Source organism: Cydia pomonella, chromosome 14, assembly GCF_033807575.1.
Source record: "Cydia pomonella isolate Wapato2018A chromosome 14, ilCydPomo1, whole genome shotgun sequence".
NCBI classification, from domain to species: domain Eukaryota; kingdom Metazoa; phylum Arthropoda; class Insecta; order Lepidoptera; family Tortricidae; genus Cydia; species Cydia pomonella.
In genome coordinates, this window is record NC_084716.1 from 5,256,691 (window position 1) to 5,284,644 (window position 27,954).

At 38.8% G+C, this 27,954-nt stretch overlaps 1 long non-coding RNA gene across 1 annotated transcript; it reads right to left on the minus strand.

The window, feature by feature from the left end:
• Positions 1-5,440: 5,440 nt before the first annotated feature.
• Positions 5,441-11,928, minus strand: LOC133524780 (uncharacterized). Its single transcript, XR_009800439.1, has 3 exons — positions 10,844-11,928; positions 6,509-9,891; positions 5,441-5,797 (listed from the first exon to the last, which is right to left on the minus strand). It is a non-coding gene; the product is annotated as an uncharacterized LOC133524780 (long non-coding RNA).
• Between the last annotated feature and the right edge of the window lie 16,026 nt (positions 11,929-27,954).

A 27,954-nucleotide genomic window follows, 5' to 3' on the forward strand; every position in this document is an offset into this window, starting at 1 on the left:
TTGATTTAAATACGGACGTCAAATATCGTGCGCTATGAACAGTATGCGTCAAACTGATGTCCGTAAATGTGTTTTGTATAGCGTAGCTTTCAAAGTACCTACTCCGCCGCTGCCGCTACATATTTGACGTCCGTGATTATTCTAAAATAATGCTCTGAATTTATATACGGACGTCAAATATGTAGCGGCAGCGGCGGAGTAGGTACTTTAAAAGCTAAACTGTTCAGTATGCGTAAAACTAACGGCCGTATATGTGTTTCATATAACTTAGCCTTTAAATTATATACGGACGTCAGTTAGCTGTATATCTACTCTTCATGCTGCTTCATATTCGTCGTCCGTGTTTATTCTGAAATCACTTATATTATAAACCGTACCGAAAATACGGAACGGTCCGTACGGAAAATAGTTATTATTATTTACAATATACCTATTATTTTTGTACAGCCGACATCAAACATAATTTATAATATTACACCTTGTTATACTAGGATAAATTGAAAAAGTGTAAATTCCGACTACGGATTTTCCATATACAGGTGTAACAAATATAGTGGGGATCCGTTTAAAGTTTAAAAAACATTAGGCCTTTGTATAGATTAATTTAATTAAACCATAGAAAAAAATTTTTTTTGCGTCAAATATATTTTTCTTTTACTTTTTCCTAATCAGAACACGATATCCAATATCCCTTAAACGTATCCCTACTGTTTTTGTTACAACCTGTATAAGATATACCCGTAAAAAATTGTCGCTTGTCCGTATAAGGCTACCCGGCGTCCGTATATGAATAGCTATTGTGCGTCTGTATAGTATTATGCAACTCTAATTAAACGACCTCACAAATCACGTGTATGGGTACACAAGTATTTTTATTAATTTATTATATGATTTTTTTAAGGTACTAAAAGGAGGGCTCAAACCAAAAAACCGAAGACAGAACGGAAGAAACAAAAAAGAAATCAGGTTGAAACAGTTAGCGCTCAAAGAAAGTTACAAAGAAAGGCTCAAGGAGAGAACCAGTTAGCTCCAAGGGATGCCTCATTAACTTCCTCGAGCCTAACAAATATTTTAGGATCATTATCCAGCACATTAAAAGAGTTTGAAGAGAGTCCGCCTAAATCTATTCTGACTACAAATGTGCCTCCAGGCGATGCCGCATTACCTTCATCAAGTTTAACCCTTTTATCAGGCTCAGCAACTGATCTGGCAAACGTAATATCCAATCTTTCCATGTATAGATCAGATTCGTTCGATTCTTTGCCCGACGCATATCTACCTACTAGTCTCAGTTGCACTACGAATATAATCGATCTTGAAAATCTAGAAGAAGCAGAACCTTCTGTCTTGTACTTAACTGGACATCTTGAACCTGAAAATACAAAGAAAAACCCCACTCCCGGCTCAAGTACTGCCGCTATTATTGACGAGCCTCCGCCAGAATCTGTTCAACCTCCTACCTCGTGCCTAACTGGACACCTTGAACCTGAAATTACCGAGAAAAACCTCACTCCCAGCTCAAGTACTGCCGCTATTATTGGCGAGCCTATTGAGGAGTTTTTTATTATTAGGGTGGGGCCAGTAAGCTTTGAATTAAATGATGTACAGTCGGCGGCTAAGATAATATTACCCCCCTCACCCTGCATCGAAGTTTATATGCGGTACATTATGTTTGCAGGGTGCCGTACAATTGTATAATGTTCTAATTTCATAGAGATTCAATTGAAAATGAAAATGAATGAAAATTTATTAATAACATTAGGTTACAGGTCGAGTTTACATATATTTTTTTTATATCAATTATATACAGTGCACCTTTAAGTACATTATACATTAAATTTGTATGTCATAATTGTTTTTATTTATTACAGTTAATTTTATTTAGGTACATCAACAATTTCTCTGGAAAAATATTCGTCTATGTCGTAAAACGGTGATTTTAGTAACCAATATTTTAATCTAATTTTAAAAGTATGGAAGGAAGGTGCAACCTTGATACTTTTAGGTAGGTGGTTGTATATACGTGGGCCAAGTACATAGACTGATCGTCCTCTTTTCGCTAACTTATGTGGCACAGATGCGAGGCAACCCGCGTTCTTGTTGCTACGCAGATGGCGATTTGGATTTACCTGTTTCACAGTAAATTTGTTCGTTTTGCAATTGCAAATATAATATTGATGTATAACCTTAAGAGTTTTTGACTAAATTTTCTCACAACGGACTAATGTTTAGTTCATTATTCCTTCAATTATTTATTAATTTTATTACATTATAGCGTGCCGGCATAAGAAAACTACTAAAATAGTTTTATTTGTGTAAGGAGAGATGATCGACACAATTAAAAATTAAAGGTCATCCAACAGTCCCACATTAAAAATATTGTGTTTTTCTTTATTTGTCAAAAAACAATCAGACGATGTCTACAATTTCTAAAATATCTTTCAGTTACTTTACCTATAAAAAACAAAACAATTGGGAATAAATGTCTTAAATTTATATGGTTTGTTTTCATTTATTTAAATTTAAGTTCCTACTTAATTTTTCACACGGGATTTCATCATATAGATATATCAATTCCCGAAACTGTGTGGCTACAACCGGTTTGGCACTGACATAAACGCTATCATGAACGTACTTTCAATGCATCTCGCTCGTACTGGCATTAGGGCGAGATGTATAGAAAGTAAGATTAGGTAGACGTTAGCATGTATGTCAGTGTTGACACTGTCAGCGACACATGGTACGGGTACAGGTAAGGTATTTTAATAAATAAATGCAGGCGTTCATTTTATACTAACAATAAAATGACAGGCCAATTTTAATCCAGAGCACTACTTTAAAATAATCATGGATGTCGAATATGGAGCGACATAAAATAGTAAACAATAAATATACAGCTTAACTGACGTCCGTATATAATTTAAAGGCAACGCTCTACAAGACACATATACGGACGTTAGTTTTGCGCATACTGTTCATAACGCACGATATTTGACATCCGTATATGAATCCAGAGCACTATTTTAGAGTAATCACGGACGTCGAATATGGAGCGGCATGTATAGTAGGTACAAAGCTAACTGACGACTGTATATAATTTAAAGGTTACGCCATACATAAGGGAAGAGGTAAAACAAGAACTCGACAGAATGGTGAAGTTAGATGTCATAAAACCAGAAACAGAGCCTACTCCTGCGGTAAGTCCTATGGTAATTGTTAAACAGAAAGGCAAAATAAGAATTTGTATAGATCCTTCTGATGTAAACAAAAATATTCTGAGACATCATTTTCCACTATCTACTATAGAAGAGATCTCAGCCGACATTAAAGGTTCTAAGTTCTTTGCATTATTAGATTGCACAAAAGGATTCTGGCAAATTAAACTTTCAGAAAGAACTCAAAAAAATTCTATCTTTTGCTACACCATGGGGAAGATATTCCTTCAAGAGGCTCCCTTTTGGCGTTTCATCGGCACCTGAAATATTTCAAGAAATATTAACAAATCTGCACAAGACACAAGCAGACATAACCAGCCAGAGAGTGGTAGTACCAGAAACTAATTATAGAAATGAACCAGCAACACTACAGGTTCCAGAAGAAGCTCAGACACCAGAGGTCCTTAAGTCACCCCCAACATCAACATATTCATCACCAGGCACTTCTAATCAGGCTCAAAGACAGGCTCAACCCATTCAACCAGTGACTGTTCCAGCTCCACAAACATCAAGATTTGGCAGAATAATAAAACCAATAAATAGGCTTGATCTTTAAAAATACCAACTTAAATTATTATAATATCTTGGTATGTTACTTTAACTATTTCAGAAATTGCTCAGTTGATTTTAAGAAAGTCATTTTAATTAGACAAAAATGACATTGTAATTAGATAACTTTAGTATATATAACTTTATTGTTGCTAATGTCTGTTTGTAAGGTCAAAGTCAAAGTCACTTTAAACATTAGTTTTTACTTATTTTTAGCTTTTAGTTATTAACAAAGAAAGGGAGATGTAAAGTATAGACCATTGAATATACGAGGGTTGTTCCGTTAATAGTTAGTCAACGGCGTACTATTAACTGTATTTATTTAATTTTACTGTAGCTTAAAGGCAAATTTCATTACAAACTTTTTGGTATAAATGTCACTGGCCAGTGACAATCAGTAATTTTTTTATGAATTTCAGAAAAAAACATGTCTGTCACTTTTTGTTCGCAAAAATGGAGCTAACGCGGGAAGCATTTCGTGCTATGATATATTATGATTATAAACGAGGGCTAACATACAAGGATTCTCATGAAAATTTAACTAGTGTTTTTGGGACATTATCCCCATCTCTTGCCACTATCAGTTACTGGTTCCGTGAATTTAAGCGTGGGCGGAGCGACATCAAAGATGAGCCTCGACCGGGGCGACCGCCAACGGCAGTTACTCCAGAAAATGTTATCAAGGCGGAGTGGTTAATAAAGGAATCTCGAAACATTACCCACCGAGAGATTCAGGACGAACTGAAGATTGGATCCCGGGCAGTTTCTACCATTTTGCATGACCACCTTCAAGTTCGGAAGGTTTCGTCTCGGTGGATACCACATTTTCTCACACAAGAGCAAAAAGATAGTCGTGTCGATTGGTGCAAATATATGTTGAAGAAATTCGATAATGGCGATTCTCAACAAGTGACCTACATTGTGACATCTGACGAATCTTGGATATATAGTTACGACCCATTTACAAAACAGCAATCAACACAATGGGTCTTTGAAGAAGATGATTTACCTACTAAAGTAGTTCGCGGCCGAAGCGTCAACAAAAAAATGGTTGCTGTTTTTTTTCGACGCAGTGGACCTGTAGCCGTAATTCCACTTGAAGATCGCAAAACAGTTACCAGCCAATGGTACAGTGAAGTTTGCTTGCCACAGGCCTTCCAAGAGCTGAACGTCAGTCGTCCAAGTACTGGAACTCGGGGCATCATTTTTCATCAAGATAATGCTCCGGCTCACACGGCTTCCAGAACCATGGACTTTTTGAGCAAATCAGGTGTGCAACTACTACCACACCCTCCGTACAGTCCTGACCTGGCTCCGTGTGATTTTTTTCTGTTCCCCACCTTAAAAAAAATTATTACGTGGACGACGATTTTCGACGGCGGATGAAGCAGTGGACGAATTTAGGCGACTTTTTTTTGACCTTCCGCAAAAACAGTTTTTTTCCTGTTTTGAAAGCTGGTTCAGCCGAATGCATAAGTGCATTAATGTAGCAGGGGAATACTTTGAAAAGTTGTAAATAAAGTTTTATTATATTCCTTATAGTTTTTGTTTAACTAAAAATTTTCAGTACAGCCCTCGTATCTTATCTGTGGTCTCCTGTCATATTCGCACGCTCACCAATAAAACACATTATTTTATAATGTAGTATTTTATTATTATAAATATCTACGTTACACTATTATATTAAGTTTTTTTATCTATTAGCAAAATATGAAATAATCTTTTCATAACACAATTTATTTATTTATTTTCTTGAGATATCGGCTGCTCTCAAGTTATGTGTCCAGCTGCCGCTGTCATCGTCTCTTCCACCACGCTTCCTCTTCGGAATTCCTAACGGTCCCTTCAGGTAGCACTAAAGAGCTGGTTTTCGGAAAAATAGAGAGCGAAGTGGATAAAAACAAGATAGAGAGGCAAATCCAGAAAGAGTTGCAATCATTAACTCTCCCCAACATTTTCGTCTAACCTCCTGGAGGGACGTGCGGTACGCCAAGGCGCTGCAAAATTTTACAGTTACACCAGTATTAACGGACCTGAAAGTGAACGAGGAAATTTTGTCGTTTCACCAAAGAAAAGTATTCTCGGGACAGAGAAGGTACTGGCAGGTTTGTCGAATGCAATTTTGGAACAACGAGAACTGGTTCGCACAGACCATGAGGTCATTAATTGGGATTTAAATGCCCACAGGAGCTTAACCCAGACATTTTATTCATTCATATTCAATCATATTCATATTTATTTCGTATATGCATGATACAGTACACGTCAACACATTATAAAGATAAGATTAACACTTAATACATTTTCGATCATTATTAATAAAATAAATCATTATAAATACATATTAATCGTACAATGGCAGCTTATTGACAAGAATAATAATAGATTTAAAAATAAAATAAAATAAAATTCCATTAAATGTCACAGAATTCTCGGATGTCATAAATTTGGGGTAGTATACAAGAGATTTAGCAGTGGTTCAGCATATGAACAGTGCGTAGAAAACAACTTAATACATAGTACATTATGATACAAGTGTGCTAAGTTGGTCATTACACACGAGGCGATATTGTGCGCGCGAGCTGTAAGCGAGCACGCAATAAGAAAGCCGATGTGTGTAATGACCATAGCACACGCGTTTCATACGACGTTTTTCAACACACTTGCGAGGAAAAAACAAAACTTATAAATTATATTTTTTTTGTCAAAACAGTAAAAGTACAATTTTCAAAATGTTGGCTTACCTGCAGTTTTAACATCGAATAATTGCACCAAAGCGTGCTGGGCTTGTAGGCACTTATTCGCCAGTTCATTGAAGTAAGCTACCAACACGTTTTCCAAGAAAAACTGGGCGTTTTTGCTGATTTTCCATTGAATAAAAGATTCATATGCCGCCAATTATTTTTCAGCCGATTTTGATGATAAAAGGCTATCGTTCTCGGCTCTTGCCTCTATTAGTATTACTGGCAGCGTCAATTTTATGTGTTCTTCATTTACAATGCTAGAAAATGACATTTTCGTCAATATATAAACTAAAAACATGCAAAACTATTCCAATTTTATGACAAATACGGAAAATGGCTGGCGCGTTATTTTTTTTTAAGCACGATTCCAATGCGCCCGCAAGGCGCGCACGAATTCGACAAACAGCCAATTAAAAAAATATAAAAAGGCTAATATTTTCGTATTTCTTTTCGACGGATGGAGATCAAATCGATAAATTGTTGTTTATTCATTAATGTAATTTACGAGATAATTTAATCTATAAATTATGTTTGGTGTGATAAAACCTCTTTGAACTAACATTTGAAACCTAATAGTTGGTTAGAAAAAAAATGTATTACTCGACCAAATGAAGAAGGCTCCTTTTCCATGCATATTATTTGCAATCAGTTACCTTCTTAACTCAGTCGGATAATATAATGAAAAAGCCCAAGTGCTATAATATACTGAAAAAGCACGCGTATTTAATATCTAGGATTATGAGCCAAAAATCGGTGGAATAAAAACGTCGTTTGAGCAAGTGTGTTGAAAAGGTAATTTGTGGGAAGCGGACATAATGAATTGACACCAGAAGAGAAAGACTTACAAGAAATACATGATAAGTATATTCAGAGGGCAATGGGGAGTATCCCGCCCACTAAGGCATACTTATTTGCCAGGCAGACACTTTCCCAACTAGTTCAGTCGCTGGACGGACCTGCCGCATGGCTAAACATGCCACACGAAAGAAGCCCTCGCTGATAAGGAAATCTACTGAAACCCAGTAGAGCACATATAAAAAAACCACTAATTTTTCAGAAAGACAACGGAAATAAAGGAAAAGGAAGAGATCTAACTTTCGTGACAAACAACACAGCCTTTCCACTAAGGAAGAAAAATGAGTAGGTATATGGATTTCAGAGGGGGATGTCTGGCAGAGTTTCAAGAGAGATGGAGGGAGCTTGGAGCCAACAAATTTGTCATCAAAGCAATAACAGCATCCCACATCTTTTTATTGAAAAGCCTCCATTGGTTTTCCCGACACCTGCTATAGTAGAAAGATTTGCAACCAATCCATCCAAGCAAATGTCAGAAGAGAGAGAAGTTGAAGCAATGCAGAAGCAATTGGATGTACTGAAAACTTGTACCAGACAGAATCCATATTAGCGATGGGGGTGTAAGACCCATTTTAGACCTCAGAGGATGGAACAGGTATGTCATAACAAAACCCTTTCATCTAATCTCCCATGCCTCAGTATCAGATTTCCTTCATCCAGCTGAGCCAGCAAACTGACTGGTGAAGTTGGAAGTAGCTCAGGCTCGAGTTGCGTTCCATCCGCCACACTGACCGCCATCGTTTTACAAAGCTCCGCGGTAAAAAAAAATAGAAAAAGTGGGTTTTTCTCGACCGATTTAAACGTTCGATACGTCAAATGTTGCGGGACAGTGCCGCGCATACGTCTATAGCGATTTAGCCGCACAACGACAGTGCAGTGAAAAAGTGCCAAAAATGTGCCTTTTTTGAGGTTAAAACCACTTTGGAGCAAAATATCGCGACACCAGTGAACCCTCCTCTGGGAAGCGCCTCGCCAAGACCCACCCAAAGACACCTTCGAGATGCACCGTCGAGGCGCAAACACTAAAAAAAACAAGAACCACGTGGCGGCGTGGTCGGAGTTGCAGCTGCGCGCGGCTGTTTTGGACAACGCAGATTGAAGCTGCTCATCACCTGGAATAACGCGGTAGTTTGATCAGAATTTTTGGACCTTAAGTTTGTGAAATATTTACTTTTCAAAATTCAACAGTGAAAAACTTGATAGACTTCAGGCAGACTAGGTACACTTTTTTCAACGGGTGATAACAAAAAATGAGAATTATTTATTTCAGAGCTGTGAAAATTACTCATATAACATTTTACGATACTTTGTTATTATTAGGCATTATATACATGATAATTGTTTACATAAACATTAATGGATGTTAGAGTAGGGCCCGTGATCAGCATTTTTACGTAGTTTAGATATAAAATTTGAATAAGACACTTGTAAACCGTTTTTGTCCATTTTCGGAACACAAGTCATAGTCATTTTTATTAGATACACTCAAATACCCAAACAGCCAAAAAACTATCAATCAGCCGACATTGTGGAAAATTTGTAGAATTTCGAACTTTCTTACGTACAAATGGTATGTTATTGGAGTCCAAGAATTGTAATGTATGTTTGCTCAAACTTATCCATAAAACTTGTGTTTGATCTTGCCTGGTATTGTAGAATTATTGCTAGTATAGTATCAACCATTTCCAGGTATATCAGTTTTGCTAAAAGGAAAATAACTTACATCATCCTAACTAAATGATTTCCCTTTGTACTTTCGAGTCTTCTAGCGACACTGAGACATAATGGTCGATTTTAACAGATCAGTGTATTCCGGGGCTCTTACCTTCTAGCAGCATTCCAGACCTATCTTTTTTAATGATGGATGAATGTACAGTTGGTAACACTTAAACATTTTGGCAGCATCTTGTTGGCTCATGGAATTCTTATCACTAAAAGTGCTTTTGAGTCAATTCAGGCTTGCCTTGGTTATTATCTTTGCTGGCCAGCCACTACCACTTTTGCGATTTTCAAGGATACAAGAATTCTATACATAGTAGAAACTAGTTCTTTTTCTGTACTAATATGACCCACTGTGTCCCTTTTCCTCTGTTTAACTTCAAACTGCTTACTGTGGGACTTAGTCAATTTGTGTAATAATGTCTTATAATCTTTATTTATTTAAACTATTGGAAACACAAGAGTCCTCCTTGTTTGATTAAAAGTTTTCAAAAACTTAAATCTATTCAGCTCGTAATATTAGCTCTTCAACACTTTCCATTTTCCAGTATGAATATGAATCTCTAATACTTGTTCCTCCAGTTCTCTTTGATATTGGCATCTCTATTAATGATATTGAACAAAATCAATAATTCCTGGGATTCATTGGAACAGATGGCCTGGCTGGTCATCATATATACACAGATGCTTCTAAAATGTCTGACAATGGGTGTGTTGGCATTGGTCTACTTCACACCCAATGCAATATTTACCAAAAAATAAAGTTGCCTCCAGAATCCTCCGTTTACAGTGGTGAGTGCTTTGGAATGCTGAAAGCAATAGAGTTCATCTTTATAATGCATCTTAAAAAAAAACAATTATATTCTCAGATTCTCTAAGTTCACTTCAGGCAATAACTAAATATTCTTTGAAATCAAAATCTAATAACCCAATTATTTATCAAATCCATAGTTTGCTGTTAAAATTTCATCTTAAAGGGTGTTGATTTCCATTGCCTGGATCCCTGGACACAGAGGGATTAAAGTGAATGAAAATGTTGATGAATTAGCTTGAGATGCCATTAGTTTTGGCAACATGTTTGTGTTTAAGAATATTGCTGCAAACCTCTTGGCACTGCCTAAATTATACCTAAGAAAGGAATGGACAATATTATGGGCATCCGCTGCATTACATTATCAGAGCATACAAACATCAATTCCTACCAAACCTTGGTTTGCTAAAATCTGCCAAAGCCGGCAACTAGTATATTAATTCAAATGAGATTGGGTCATGTATGTACACCGGAACACCTGAAACTACAAAATCGCGTAGCCAGTTCCGCATGAATTTGTGGAGCTGATCCCGCTGATCTTCCTCTACACGCCCACGGCAAACCATCACAGGCGTCAAACTGACAATGTTTACAAATTTATTGTCACACATTTACAATTTTGTAATTTATTTAGTTTTTGCATAGAACTGTTTTGTAGCCTGGACCACCTACTGGAATGCCCCATATGCCAAGGAACAGTATAAAGGAGACCGTGGACTCAAAATACACCTAAACAAGACGCATGTTCCTCGAATCAAGCCGTCCCTGACCATTCCTGACCGAATCAAAAGACCTGGGGCCTTCGTCACCAGTACGCCCGTTTCCCCCACAGACTTATCAAGCACGCCTGGCAGCTTTAAAATCCAGTACTAAAACAACCAAACGTAATTCCAAAGGGAGTTCGGGTTGTTGTGGCTAGGAATCTGACAGAATTGGGAAGCTTTACTCACCTTTATTTATAAAAACTGTCATATTCCTCTCAATAAACCTAATCGTAGGAATCATAGTCTTTCATGGTAATATCTATATGAATATGACCCTTCGGTCCGTTCTATATTATTAAGACAGTGTCAGATTTCACAGTTCCGTTTCCCACATCTATTACAATACTCCTGTATCTATACTAATGATTCTTCTGCATATATATTTTACATCATTGTGTTGATTTAATTTACGTGATAACATTAAACTTTAAATTATTTTAGTTTACCCTTTCCAGATCGTTTTAATCTAATCTTTTAATTATGTTTCCCCGTTTTACTCGTCAGGCTGAATGCGCTAAGAGCGCGATGCCTTAAAAAATAATAATAACATTTGTCATGTAAAATTAAAATTGTTTTAGGCAAAGGCAACTAGCAATTGGAAGTAGCAAGTTAGCACGTTTCGGTAGGCAATTTTGCATGCAGAACAATGCAGAAACAAGTTAAGATCATCCGGCCAGATATTATTGTATCCGTACATTAACTAAATAGAGCCGTCCACACCATGGAGATATAAAGTGGACAACACTCTAACTTTTGTGTTATAGTAAATTGAACCTTATCACTGAGGCAGAAAGGTCTTCTTATCAGATTAGAGAAAACGGTCCAGCATTGGAGTGCGAAATTTTAAAAAGTTTAGTTTTGCTGATCGTGGTATATCTTTTCACAGGTGAACCAAAATCATTCAATTTTACAATAAAAATACAAGTCGATAATTGACAAACTCATTAGGGTGACTATTATTTTATTTTTTTATTTTATTTTCATTGCACAATACATGAAGGTACAAATGGCAGACTTAATACCTTAAGGCATTCTCTACCAGTCAACCAATGGGTTAAACCAGAAAGATTAAGTAGGTGCCCTATTACAGAATAAATAATTGCCAAAATTGAAATCCAAAGTCCTTCAACATTCCAGACTTACTTTTTAATACTGAAACGGTGTTTCAAACTATTTATATATACCTAATCAATTCGATATAGGTTGGACACACATTTCCGTCAATATAAATAGGCGACAAATTTGAAAACATTAGTTGCAATCACAGATCTACAATGAGTCGATGTGTGCAAAACAGAAGCCATCACGTATATGAACATACCATGAGTGCGAAAGACGCAGACTACAAATGAAAAAACGTGACCATTTTTGAGTTCGACAGTGGACGCCAACGTCTGCCATTTATTTATTTTCAAATACCGAAAATGTGTTTGAAAATAAAGTATCATTGTAAAACCTTATAAAATTTTATATATTGTATACCGGGTGTGGCCTATAACAGGAGCAAAAAATTCAACTGTAGGCTGTACTCCTCAAACTGACCAACATTTGTTCAGCATTTTTTAAAAATAATTTTTATTTTGATTTTTAGAGCACTTTAAAGTTTATTCTAAGACGCAGTGTATTGCGAATTTCGTTTTGATTAAAGCGTAACAATCAACGTCAATTACACTGATGACAGCGTACATTAAAGGTAATATTTAATTTGTATGAAAAATAGGAAGTATAAAGAATTCATAATTTTCAAAAATCGCTGAACAAATTTTGGTAAGTTTGAAGAGTACAGCCTACAGTTAAATTTATTGCTCGTGTTACAGGCCACACCCGGTATGTGTAAGTATAAATGCTCCATATTTAGCTCCTTTGCACTACCTGTTGACTTTTGTATGAGTTCTAAATTTCCTGCTACTTAAAGGTTGTCTGGAAGAGATCGCTTTTTAGCAATAAGACCGCCTGTTGTTACCTGCTTCTATTTTCCTTTAAAATTTATTTGTAGTTTTACATGTATGTAAAATGTATAATTGTTGGTGCAATAACGAATATTTACTTACTTACTTCACTTAATTTTTAAATTAGAAAATATTAATCAAGCGGGAAATAAGCTATTTAAAACGTACTATTGTTTCTTTCTAAGGTTTACGCTCCAGTGACAAGCGTCCTGGTTAAAAACTATAATAAACGGGCGGAGCGGACCGCGATCCTGGTCCGGTCCACATATCTGTCTCTCTCTCTTTCGCTCTTATTCATATCTGTATTATCTGTGTCCTTGACAGACGTTACGGCGGACCACCTTCCTCACGATCGACCATTGCGACGGTCCGGTACGCCTATCAGCAACAGCTTTTAGAACGACTAAATTAAGTAAGGCTTTGTGAAGCGTTTTACAGAAGAGAAAAAAAAATATATTTATCCCTTTTAAGTTCAGGAGCCATTATACTAGCACAGCGAAAAGACGGTTAGATTATCTCTAACTATGCACGAATGAGAAAAGATCCTGGCCAAACTATATATTCCATATTATCCTAATTTCTCACATACATATAACTCATGGTCACCCTAATTATAAAGAGATGCAATGGCCCACTTTGACTTCTCATGGGGACACACTTGTTTGCCAATGTCTTCCAGCAACACCCGGTTCCGAACCGTGTACATTATTCGAATTATTTTTCAAGTCCTTACACACGATCGAACGTGCGCCGCACCATACCACGGACGCGGTCCAACATATTATTAATCTGTGACGCGGTCCAGTGCGGATCAGTGCGGTCGTCTGTTAATTGTGATTTTATTTTAAAGTTATTTTATCAGTGGCGTGAGTGAGTAACTGTCGATTGGTTGGCCTGTTTGGGTTCAGTTGGGTTTGGGTGTAGTGTGCTAGCGTGTCAAACGATTATGTAGATTATTCTAGGAATTTTCGCATTATTTCAGGTTATTGCATACATGCAGCTCATTTTCACTGTGTTTCTTTTGTGTTGAACATTGTAATGGTATTCCCCAAGATTTCACGAAATTTGTTCATGTTATTAACGAGTTGGCCTGTGTCCTTGTTTGCAAGATCATACAACTTTCAATTTTATAGTTTTGTGACGAAATCATGAAGAAATGAATTGCGTTTTCATTTCGTTGTATTAGGTATGCTCCAATGTTCCTAGGCAATATTAGAAAATAAAAATGGTTTCAGTGAGATAGTAATATTCTTGTCCATCACAAGCAAATTGCGTGTTAAGTTAGGACTCGACTAAGACGCCATTTACCATTCATATTGAAGCAGCTTGTTAACTAATTTCAAGGTTCTGCGTTGAGTCTAGTCAAAGATGTATAACAAGTGCCCTTTGTGTTGACAACAAACTTTTAACTGATGCTACAGTAATAGTGATGTTAACGATATGGTGCATTTAAAATAATGCTCTAAAGGCAGAGGTCGGACAGGGTAAGCTTACGTCATATTATGAGGCAAATAGCTCACACTTTCCGATCTCTGCTGATGAGACTCCTATATTATCAGAAATGTTATCTAACACATGTTTATGTTAATAAATCCGAATGTCAAAAAAAAAATACTTTCAAGATGTTTTATCAAACTAGCAACAAAATGATTCTAGAGTTTTTTAAATCGTTATAATGTCCAGCGTTGAAACTGAGCTACTTCTAAATTGCTCAAGTTTGTTATGTCCCCAAACAAGGTTTTTTTTTTGGGAAATACTGCTAAATAAATAAATATGGAACAATTTGTACAGTGAGTAATCTTTGCTATATTATTTCAGAATGAACAGAAACTAAATAAATAATAATTGGCTCAAAATTTTATTGAGGTGTGAAATGTCCTGTGTACATGTCATTTGATTTTATTTCAATCATACAGATTTTAGCATATGGTTTTTCTATCATGGTCTTGGTTCATATAAATATCCATAACAAATGGTTCGTTGTAATTCTAGTGCTAGTCACATAATGGGTCTTTTACATGTCTGTCTCTACTAGCGCTTCTTCGCCACATTTACATGAATCTTTGTTTATTGGATATATTATATAGTTTGTTCAACTTTTGGAAGACGGTGCCAATATCAGTCTGTATTCTGTGTGAATGTAGATGTTTCACCGAGTCTCCATTATTATTAGGAGTTTTATATAACACATTAGTAAATTTGAATTAAAAAAAATATAAACAATTTCATGATGTTTTATCAAACTAGCAACAATATCATTCTAGAGGGTATGAAATGGTTAAGAATGCCTTGCGTTGAAACTGAGCTCCTTCAAAATCGCTCAAGTTTATTATGTCCCAAAACAAGGTTTTTTTTTTGGGGAAATACTACTAAATAAATAAATATGGAAATAAATATGGAACAATTTGTACAGTGAGTAATCTTGGGTATATTATTTCAGAATAAACAAACTAAATATATAATAATTTGGTCAAAATTTTATTGAGGTGTGAAATGTCCTGTGTAAAATAAATGTCATATGTAATCATACAGATCATATGGTTTTTCTATGATCATGGTCTCGGTTCCTATGATACAGCTATTACTTGATCATAATAAATGATTTCTTGTAATTCTAGCGCTAGTCACATAATTGCTCTTTTACATGTCTGTCTCTACTAGCGCTTCTACACCAATTTAATTTATTGGATACATAAATTTATATAGTATGTTTAACTTTTGGAAGATTGTGCCATCCATATCTGTCTATACTCCATGTGAAAGTAGACGTTGCACCAAGTCTCCTATATTCGAGTCGAGAAATATTTTAATACTTTCCAGATTGAACATGACACAAAATCATTCTAGAGTTTTTGAAGTGGTTAATGTCCTGATTTGAAACTGAGCTTCTTCAAAATTGCTAGTTTATTATTTCCTGCGTTGAAAATAAACAAGGTTTATTTCTGGAAATATAACTTAATTAAAAAATTATAAAAAGATGAATGCAGTCTATAGACCACTATGTAGAACCTGTAAACTTCTGTCTGTAGCGAACTTGATTCTGGTTGACATATAACCCACTCCAGTGATTAATCCCTTAGCTGGTTTTCTTTGCAGATGTAGTTTTCTTGACAGTAACCTCACTTTTGAATAACTCTTGGGAACCCCTGGGCAATGAGTGGTAATAGAACTTGTATAGAGGTGCCGGCAAATCTCTCCAACATGTAACCTTGCCGTTTAATTCTAGCATTATTTGCCTGACAGAGATGGAAATACGGTACAAAGTTACACTGTTGTTGTTACACTGTTCAAGAAGTGTGACGGCATCTATACCTTGGCCAGTCTTAATGTAGTATGTCCCTGGATTCCCCGGGTACTGTATTTCAGAATGAGTAGAAACATAAATAAAGAATTGCTTGATCAAATTGAAATTTTATTGAAATGTTCTGCATAGGTATAGAAAGAATAAAATAGAATAGAAAAATATTTATTTGGCATAAAAACATACATACGAACAACAAAGTAAATAATGACTCGTACACCAAATAGGATGCCGTCTGACGCGGCACTGGGGTTCAGGGCACCCAAAATTAAATACTAAAACTTAAGGTTTAGTTTTAACTAAAAGAGAAACAAAACAAACTGTATTATTTCGCGTGATTTTCTATAATCGTCGGTTCCTATGATACATACATATAGTTATTACTTGATTGTAACAAATTATTTACTGTTATTTTAGAAGCAGTCACATAATTGTTCTTTTACATGTCTGTCTCTACTAGCGCTTCACGAATGGTAGCATAATTAAAGGACCTTTTGTATAGGTTTTTTCTTCAGTATCTCGTATACTAAGTGATATTGATATAAGAGAACATAAGAACTAGAATAGAAACAAAATGTAGCTCACTCGTGTTTGGTAACATAAGTACTAAATGAAGTATGAAAATAGGAAAAAGGAGAAATATCTCACTGACTGTACTACAGTCATAAAAATAATTCAGTTGTGTTTGGTTCACAAGAACATAACTTGCATTAAATAATCTTGGTTTAATCAATAAAAGATAATACAATTTTCCTGACTTTACGTCAGAACATAATAATTTGTAAAATACTCTGGGTTTACATTTAGAGAAAACAGGGCTATTATTTCAAACAGCCAAATGGTGGCCAACTGTGCTGGACATGATAAGTATTTAACAAATTTAAAAAATTACAAAATGAGAAGAAAAAATACTAACCGATATATTCTTTCCCGCAGCTCGGCTAAATTCTCTATTGTTTTTGTGTAAACTTTCTCTTTGACCGCTCCCCAGTAAAAAAAATCCAGGGGATTTAAATCGGGCGAACGGGGTGGCCACAAAATTGTCCCAGCGCGCCCTATCCACCTGAGCGGGTATTCTTCATCAAGATGTTCTCTTACCAAACGGGCATAATGCGCTGGGCAGCCATCTTGCTGGAACCACATTTCCCTGTAAATGTTCAGTGGCACGTCTTCTAACAGATCTGGTAAAGTATTCTGAAGAAAATCCAAATAAACTTCGCCATTCAAAATCTCTGGCAGCTCAAAAGGTCTAATTATCTTGCCATTTAGTATCCCGGTCCACATGTTTACTTTAAATCGATACTGTGACTTTCTTGCCTCATCAGATTTGGATTTTCTACATGCCACTCGTGCAAATTGTGCAAATTCATGTAACCATTTTTTTTTAAAGTTGACTCATCGGTCCATAAAATCTTCTCTAAGAATAGAGGGTCTTCTCTGTGCCTTTCTAACATTCGTTTGGCAAAACGCAACTCTACCTCAACTCTGTTATCAGTATTGTCACAGTAATTTATTGAACAACCCATATATTAAACAAGGTGGTCTACTCTATACATATGTAAGCGAAAGTAGTTGTGGGTGAACTGATTAAGAAGAGAGGGGTCCGTCTATATTCTTTATTTTTAGAAAATAGTTGTTCAAAAATATATTTTTTGAACTGTCCTATGTTTCAAGGACAATTATTCCATTTATTCATTATTTTACACGTTATATTTTGAATCTACCTTTCACCGTCCTTCTCTGAAGCAACTGACACATGAGTCACATGACACACCGGCGCTTCGGAAAGAACTTGATTTTTCAAATCTACACCACCCATAATATTTAATTAGCACAGGTTTCAAAGTGTCTTAGCCAGCCCGGCAGCCCGTCTTGCCTCGTTATTGTGGTAGGTAGAAAGAGTGGTTACTACATGTCCCCACAGTGCCTTCTAACTATTAGGCATTCTGTTTTCCGCAGTCGTCTTAATTTCTCGTCTTCGGTTTAAGGTGCCAATAAAATCAGTTGTTTTAGATTTTAGGAAACCGGCAAGGCTTACCGAGTTATAAAAATTGTCTATAAACAAAATGTAACCCTTGCCAAGGCTTAATGAAAGATTTTGATTAATTTTATTACTATTTTAGCAGTTGAGCTCGTAAAGCCGTGTACTGTGGCGCCGTTGCTGCAGCAGCTTTAGGTACTGGTACCTACTCTGCTAAACGGGTACCGATTCTTAGCGCACATTAAGCAAATGGTTGTATAGGATTGTAAGTCGAGATTCTTCAAAATTAATAGCAACGCTTCTGCTCCCCTAAATTTTATTTGTTCTGCTTTAGGGACATTAATGATTAGGAAAGTCATAGTGAGTACTCGCTACCTGTTCAAAAAAGTTTTCTATTGGGTCCGTGTGGAAATAGGCCATTGCATAATTATAATTAAACTAAGTAATTGGCTCACATTTACACGTCAAATTTTAAAACTACAGGCGCCATTTTACTTTTACCGATCGTCACGGTAATAAAATCCTCGTTGAGAAGAACTGGCAAGAAACTCAATGACATTATAAATATTAATTAAATTACAGGGGCCCCTCACTTGAAAATTTTCGGAAGTGGTTGGCTGCGGATTTTCCGGTAATCCATTATTGTTACTTGGTCTACGTTCACGAGAATAAAATTGAATATATGGTGCATTATGTCCACGGAATGGTGAAGCATAATGGTATTTAAAATTGGGTGAAGCTGATGACGGTGCGTTTACCCCAAAACCTAAGCCGTCTACATCAAGGTAGACGGCTTAGGTTTTGGGGTAAATGTAGGTTTATTTGTAGTCTTAATTGGCCTAACATTTTACTTTGTATTTATTATTTGATGGATTGTGCCAATTATTTTGCGGTCTCGGACCTGTTCAAGTTGTAATGTTGCTGTCATTGTGGGTCTATAAGATTTTTAATATGCTCAATAATTTTTCTTTTAAAATCGTACTTGTCGGAGTTAGGAAGTCATTTATATGGGAATGATATAAATAAAATTAAACACTGCACTTTTAAATCACTTAAACTGAACGTTGAACGTACGTCTAACTGCACCTTTCACTAGGATATATATTTTCAGTGGGATTCATCACATCAATGACCGAATCTTTCAGACAAACATAGGTAGATTGTAAGTAGCTGACATACCCACAGGCCGAACACACCATCGGCCTGATGGACATAACACAATGTAACATAATAAACTAGAGAAATAAATACCTTTCTATTTCTATTCTATGACCGAATCTTTGAGCTCGGTGAATCAAGATGGGAGGGAGACATGTCCAATGTCCTTAAGACGGACCACAATATGGCTTTTACAGTCGAATTTAGAATCTCATTTACTGCAGGATGCAATGAGTAAAGGGTCGTTGAGAGAAAGGTCCTTCACCTTCACCCAAGTGATTTTATCTTGCTGCAGGTCGCGTTTAAAGTATCAAGTGTTGCCATGATGATTTTTTAAGAGACTACACAAGCGTACAGCTGGAAAATCGCAAAAAAAGTTATTCATCGCTTAGTATGGTACCTTTGCTTATACAAGGGCCAAGTGAGCGGAAAGTGCTGGTTAAAAATATACGCCAAATTATCGATAAAAAACTTTGATTTAGGGGTATATCGATATTAGTTTTTTTATTGTCATTTATTTTATTTTAGTGGAGCGACTGACTTGTTGCACTATTTTTTTGTTTTGAGCTTAATTTCCATTCTGATTTTTTCATTGCATAGCCATTGTTATTACTTATCCGCTCAAGCTCCAAAAACTATACAAAAATTAATAAATCATGTAGAAAATGTAAATCAAACTTAAAATTCTACAAAAAAACGGTATTTTTTTTATTCTTTAGCCAATAAAACCATAAAAAAATGTGCCATAAACTGTATTATTTATTATGAAACTACATGATATTCTCTAAAATATCTCATAATAATGATTCTAGTTATTTCTAATAGTTTTCGAAATATGACCTGCTGAAACTTGACCTTCACGCGGTCCAAACAAAAGGATAGCGCAGGTAAAAAAGGGTCTGTGACATTTATCTCCCCACTTCGTCGCTATCTGTCACCGGTTCCCTCTTATCATCGGCCTCCTCTTATCACCGTGTATTTTGTTATCACTCGACCGTTTTCTGTGTTCGTGATTGTTTTGTCATTTAAACTACATTCTGTAAAATATCTCAAAACAATGTAATATCTGGTTAATTCTTTTTTTCGAATGACCTGTTGAAACTTGACCTTCACGTGGTCCAAACAAAAAGATAGCGTAGGTAAATAATAATAATTGCAGGTAATTAGGTATTCGTAGGCAAATGAGACAGTAATTTTTTTACCTGCGCTACTTAAAAGGGTAATTTTAGAAAGAAATAAAAAGAGAGTTGATGCTTCATTAATAATTTATTACAATAAAAGGAAACATTTAATATTCTTCAAAATGACCACCGTCAACCGTTATGCAGGCTAGGGCTCTAAATGATATCCTCTGGGTGGTGCGTCGTATTTCTGCCGTGTTTTGTGCCATTTCCGCAGCTGCAGCATCAATTCTTTCTTTCAGCTCCTCCCTTGATATGATAGGAACAGCGTAAACTTTTTGCTTCATGTAGCCCCAAAAATAGTAGTCAAGGGGCGTTAAATCCGGTGACCTTGGAGGCCACGCCACTGGACCGCCTCTACCAATCCACCTCGGATAGTTTGCAGCGTTAAACTCCCGAACTGCATGGGCGTAATGTGCTGGGGCCCCGTCCATTTGTAGGTACATTCCTTGTCTTGTCAGCAAAGGAACGTCCTCCAATAATAACGGCAAATCATTGCGCAAAAAAATTAGCATGCCGTCTCCTGTCAGCCTTCTTGGCAATTCGAATGGGCCAATAACCATGTCGTCAATCATTCCAGCCCACATGTTTATCGAGAATTCATGCTGAAATGAATTTTCCCTTATCACATACGGATTTTCTGCAGCCCAAATGTGCAAATTCCTGTAGTTGGTGATACCAGCCCTGGTGAATGTTGACTCATCGGTCCAGAGAATGTGTTTTAAAAAATTAGGATGCAACCGTTGCTGACGTAATATCCACGTACAGAAAACCAGTCGCGGCACGCTATCTTCATCTCTTAAGTTTTGAGCGCGTCGATAATGATAGGGGTGAAGTCCTTCTTTCTTCAGTGTTCGCCAAACTCTCGTTCTTGGTATTCCCAGTCTTGTAGCAATTCTACGAATGCTTAATGTTGGATCAGCTGTCACTAAGCGTAGCACTTCCTCCTCATCATCCGCACGATTATCTGGAACAGGTTCATTTCGTCTTCGAGCTTAACCCAATTCGCTTAAATCGCGATGCAACATAATAAAGGAGCGATATCCAAGGGCGGGCCTGTCGGGATAGCGTCTTCTGTATTCCTCAGCGGCAGCACGTGCATTTCCGTTACATAAGCCATACACAAAGTGCTGAAATATAAGAAGTTAGTTGGTGGAAGGTTACTCGGGCAGAGTCAGGGTGGAGAGGCAGGAGCGTGGTAGATAAACAAGTCGTAGTTAAGTTCAAGTGTATGAATCCATTTATTTAATCAATGTTCAATATGCGTTTATGTCGCAGTAAACCAAAGTGTTACTGCTGAACACTAAAAGTGGCTAATTGCCATATCCAACTATGCTAAGTTCGCAAGACGAGCCATACTGAACTCAAATTGCCTTAAAAAGTCGGGATAACTCACACAACACAATTCCAAAGAGGTACGTAGCGTCACGAACACAGAGAACGATCGACTAACGACAAATAAACCGATGATAAGAGGAGACCGATGATAAGAGGGGACCAATGATAAAGAGGGGACCGATGGTAAGAGGGAACAGATGATAAGAGGGGACCGATGATAAGGCGGACTGATGATAGATAGCGACGAAGTGGGGAGATAAATGTCACAGACCCGTTTAACCTGCGCTATCCTTTTATTTGGACCGCGTGAAGGTCAAGTTTCAGCATGTCATATTTCGAAAACTATTAGAAATAACTAGAATCATTATTTTGAGATATTTTAAAAAAAGCGCTGGTGGAAAAAAGCGCTGGTGGCCTAGCGGTAAGAGCGTGCGACTTGCAATCCGGAGGTCGCGGGTTCAAACCCCGGCTCGTACCAATGAGTTTTTCGGAACTTATGTACGAAATATCATTTGATATTTACCAGTCGCTTTTCGGTGAAGGAAAACATCGTGAGGAAACCGGACTAATCCTAACAAGGCCTAGTTTACCCTCTGGGTTGGAAGGTCAGATGGCAGTCGCTTTCGTAAAAACTAGTGCCTATGCCAAATCTTGGGATTAGTTGTCAAGCGGACCCCAGGCAAAATGCCGGGACAACGCGAGGAAGAAGAAGAAGATTATTTTGAGATATTTTAGAGAATATCATCTAGTTTCATAATAAATAATAAAATAATACAGTTTATGGCACATTTTTTTATGGTTTTATTGGCTAAAGAATAAAAAAATACCGTTTTTTTTGGTAGAATTTCAAGTTTGGTTCACATTTTCTACATGTTTTATTAATTTTTGGATAGTTTTTGGAGCTTAAGCGGATAAGTAATGACAATAGCAATGCAATAAAAGAAACAGAATGGAAATTAAGCTTAGAACAAACAAAATATCACAAAATTAGTGCAACAAGTCAGTCGTCTCCACTAAAATAAAAGAAATGACAATAAAAAAAAAACTAATATCGATATACCCCTAAATCAAAGTTTTTTATCGATAATTTGGCGTATATTTTTAACCAGCACTTTCCGGTCACTTGGCCCTGGGACACCTTGTATACTTTTAACTTGTAGTGCGAGAGTGGCGCTGGTGACGCGCTGTAGGTGCTCCGTTAGACGCTCTGCTCTGCCTTGTTGGTGTTGCGCATTGTTGGGCAAAAGCTCAATTAATTCTGGCGAGTACTCCCGGTATTTTAACGACCAGTTGTCATCGGCATCTGAAGTCTGAAGCTTATGGATGAGCTACCAGCAGCCCCTTAAAAATTATTGGCCTCGTGCTCCAGGTCCTGCGATGTTGTTGGTGGTGTTGTCGAATTATGGTTGCAACCATCGTGATGCTCAAAGAGGTTCTTGTACCAGGCCAAAGTCGGTACAAATGCGTGCCTGCCACTCCATAGAGTTTCTGGCGATGTAGCACTACTGTATGAAGCTTATAATTGACTACGCGCCACCGGTACTGAGTTGGCCCAACCATGTAGCAACTCTTATCTGCGACATAGGTAAGTACCGCTGGTGGTAGGATGCTTGCTGATCAAGAGCTTGATGATTCGTATTAGAGCTTTTCGTTTTAGACACGTACGAACATGGGATGATCTTTATCAGATACCTGGATGAGGCGGTGGCGGAAGGCATCATGAAGTGGAGAGAGATTAGCAGAGGGCTCAGAACTAGGCAGAGCCGACAGCAACCAGGGTCCGAGCTTCTCCAGGTGCGGAAGTGGTTCCGCAGCTTTTTAAATTAAGTATTTAAAACTTTAGGTATTGTAGTCTTATTTATTTTTAGAGCTTACACACCAATCATTAAGTTAAAATTAGTTCTGACGTGAGAGCAGAGAGATGTACATCTAGGCTTTAGCAGCGTCTCTAAAAACAGACCGTAGGTAATTGTCATATGGATATGGATTGTCACGTGGGATACTTTTGCTGTTACTAAACAAGGCTCTAAATGATTTAGCCCAGATTTATCACTTCGATCAATAGCGTAACGAGGTAGTCGTTCAGTGTCAATTTGATAATTGTCGGTGATTGATGTATTGTCTTCATTTGTAGAAGACACTTTTTGTTATCACTAATCCGATGGTGATTATTCATGTCGCGCTAAATCGCCAATCATGCGCACTTTTGTTTAACGAGTCACTGAATATTGTAAAAAGAGGAAGTCGCGGCGTTATTTGTCTAACATGTTTTGCCACACGGCTGGATATGATTAACATGTTATCACCCACAGCATTTTATTAGAGACTTCAGCTTGCCGACTCTTGGCCTCTACGAAAGTAGCTTGTGAGTAATCTACAAAGAATCACTTCCAAGCTGGTCTGCAGCGAATCTAAGCCCCTCAACAGAGGAGGGAGTCAGAAAAGTACAATAGTCAATAACTTATTTCAATAAGTTTACCTATTGTGGAATACTTGTGCTCAAAACCAATTAAATGTGCTACAGATTCCAATAGGAGAAAAGCATGTTCTGAAGTGACCGAATTAAAAGTTGTTATTCGGAACGTTATTTTCTGCTATATTAGAATCCTTTTTTTTTCCTCCCGTTCCTCCTCCCGTTCCTCCTTCCGTTTCCTCCTCTGCTATCCAGAGGGGGGTGGAGGAGAATACCCACTAACATCCCCTGCGGCGTTTCCGTCCATGCCGTCAAGGGGGGTGCAGTGGGCTCGCAAGGACGTCACCTCTGCACCTCCCCGGCAGTCCCGTTGAACCGGGACTTAAGTCTAGTTCGGGGAGAGTCAGCAAACGCATAACTGAGTCTCCCCCCTCCCATGTAGGGCCATGTTGTGCGGGTCCCCTACCCGCTGCCCTACTGGGGCATGGCACGGTTAACACGTGCAAACCGCCCGCGCCACCCTCCGAATCATCTGCACCGGCTCGGAAGCGCACTCAGGTTCTCCTCGCGCTCCCGTTTCTCGACCTGCATAAAGGCACTCCTTCTCTCTAACTGGTGGGGAGGTACAGGCCTTAGGTATAATGTATTTACGAGTTCTTTGGCCAAAGTAGTTATTAGTGCTATATTCTACATATTTTCTTATTGTGCCTACCCTCAAATTGCGTAACGGTTTGTTGCGTGTTTTAAAACTAATATATTTTTAATAATTCTTATCTGAATGTTACTTATTTTATCAAGATAAGTTTTAAAAGTGCGCCCGTATGCATTTAGGCCATAGCTAATTACTGACTCGGCTAATGAATGGTATAAGGTGTGTAATATTTTCCTGTTTACAATACTTTTAACGCTAAGTAATTTTGCCATAACTGCTCTGAGTTTATTGCATACTATATCTATGTGGCTATTCCAACTAAACTTGGTGTCTATCGTTAATCCTAAATATTTATACTTATCAACAAATTCAATACTGGAACATTTACAGCCTCTTTGGTCATTATGTAAACAATCGTAAGTATGCCCTACTATGTTAATACTTTCACTCGGTGCCTGTAAATATGGTGATTTAATTAACATACATTTGGTCTTTTCTAAATTTAGAATAATTCCATTGTCATGGGACCATTTAATTATGTTTAAATGGCGGCGGGTTGGCGGGCGGTGGGTGTGAGAGCGAGTACCTGCACGCCAGTTCCTCAGCTCTACTAGGTATGCTGGGCACTGCCTGTGGTTGGCAGGGTGGTCCTTGAAGCAGTTGCAGCACGTGGCTGGCTCCTCCTTCGGTCTCGTGCATTCGTTCGAGTGGTGGTCCAGTGCGCACTTGACGCACCGGACCGCCCTGTGGCACCCGTGGGATGAATGCCTGAACCCCTGGCACCGGTGACATTGCGGTGGCCCGGGCTTACCTCTCCAAGGTTCGACACGAACCTTGGTGGTGATGCCGGCTAGGTCCGTGAGGTCCAGGAAGCCTGGATTCTCACGTTCCGTCCCGGCGAGCTCGACGAAGAACACGCTGCTGCCTCGTCCTCTACCTGGGGATATAAGTTTAGCGTGCGATACGTTATACCCCTTGTCTGCGCAGGCGTCCTTGACGTCCTGCACCGTTGTAGTCGGCAGAAGGCCGCGGATAGCGGCCTTCATTGGCATGGCGGACCTCTCCGCGTGCTCGACGAACTCGAGCTTGTGGTGAAGGTCCCGCTGCTCCGTGAGGTACTTTTTGACCCCTATGTATTCTACCCCGGACCTAGGGTAGAATCGGACGCCTTTTGGGCCTGCGGTCTCGGTTGTGGCCGAGAACCCAAGCCGCTTGTTGATGGCCTGTACGTGGCGGCGCCAGTCCGGGAAGTCCTCGACCAGGATCTGGGGCGGCTTGTACTTGGCCGGTTGGCCTGGCTTCCTCTTGCCGCTGGCTGTGGCACCTGTGGATGAGGAGGAGGCGGAGTTAGCCTTTTTGGGCTTTGGCGGCGGCGATTTAGCCGCGGTGGCGTACGTGTCAGTACTGACTGCCGGCGTAGGCAGCAGTACTTTGCGTTTAGGCGGCTGGTGTGAAGATCCGGCGGCTGGTGTCGATGGCTCCGCTGTGTCCATCGGTTGATGGGAGACCTGTGGGCAGACCGCGGGTTGAGTAGGACCGCGCGACACAGGAGTGATACGGTTACATTCCCGTTTCTCCTCCTGTGTCGGCGGGCTGTCCTCTTCCCGCTGTCTCTTCTGTTGACGCACCCCAGAGTGCGTCAACAGGGTTGATAGTAGCGCCGCCTCGAGCGGACCGAGGACGCAACTATCCAACGATCCCCGAGCTACTCTGTCGAGTTTCTCGAAAATCGCCATCCAGGCGTCCCCGGTCATCTCGAGGCCGGGCTGAGGGCGGCAGGGCGACTTGCGGCGGCGTTGCGGCGAGTTGGCCGGCGTAATGAGGTTGCCGGCCGGTTGGGACGGACTTTCGGCACGTGGTGATTTACTACCACGTGGCGATTGGTCAGGTCGAGACAAGTCTAGTGGCGATGAGTCACCACGGGACAAGTCCAGACACGAAAAATCGCCACGTGCTAGACTCCCATCGACTGCTGTCTGCTCCCGCTCTCCGTCCTCGGGCGTCCCAGAATCGCTTTGGTCCTCCGCGTTTGTGCCTTCGCTAGGACTTTCCACGGAGTCAACGACGTCAATGTGCTCTTCCGAGTCACTGTTTGACATGGTTGACCCCGTGTAGCTTCCTCGCGCCGGCAAACGCTTTGGGCCTTTACTTTCGGGTTCGTCCTCGGTATCGACGAGCAGGAGCAGGCCAGTGTCCGGGAGCTTTATCACCCGTGACGATGAAGTCGTCGCTGTGGCTGCGCTTTCCTCCGTTGTGGCCTTTGCCGCCTTGGGAGGCGTCCTCTGTATGAACATTGTGTGTGGCGTCGGCGGGTTGACCTGTAAATTAACACAGGGTAAGCACAAGACAATACAGTAAGCACTATGTTGGGACTGGGCTATGGTGCCCCGTTCGTGGTTTGGGTTGTCACCGTTAGGTATCCACCAACAAACGGCCACTACGAAAGTGGTCTTTCAACACTGGGGGCCACTGCACTTTTGCACAAACACTGAAGCAAACACAAGACAACTAGTGAGTTGGATAGGGTGCGTAAGTCTCGAGAGCTAGCTCAAGCGCGTGCGGTCCCTTCAACGTCACAGTCGCGACTCCTATGTGTCTGTGGATCCTGATAAGAAATAACCGGATACACCAGTTTTTATGGCCCTCAAAGGTGCGCAACTCGTGCATAATCAAAGCAGGTAAAATGTTGTTTTCTACAAAAATAACAATAACCTGAAATTTACCAAACCGATTTCAACAGTTGTTAATGTTTTTGATAGCTTAATTAATAAACAATAATACTGCAATTTCATTTTCACTGAAATATTCAACGTTTTCAGAAAAATTGAAAAAAACTAAAAAATGTGACTTGAGTCGATTTTTTTGCTCCCGAGTGTATAGCAGAATCACTGCTTTTGCCATAAGCCCTATGTCAACATAAGTAAAACAATAGTTGGCGTCACAGAGTGCTAAAAGCACTCTTCTTCCTCGTGTTGTCCCGGCATTTTGCTACGGCTCGGGAGCCTGGGGTCCGCTTGACAACTAATCCCAAGATTTGGCGTAGACAATAGTTTAATACAGGTCAAATGTGCATGTGTGCGTGTGACCTCCACAACACAGCGTCTTCTGAGAGAATTACTGAGGTGTTTCTCATAAACATATTTTTTTATTTAAGTTTGACGAGCTTTTATTCTTATAATATAAATTAAAGAAAGAAAATTCTCTGTGGTAAAGATGAAAAGCGATTTATCTTAGATGATGGTATCAGTCTAGGGTATTGGAGGCATTATTAAATAAATTAATGCTAAAACCCTCGCGCTTTTATTTCAATTACACACATACATA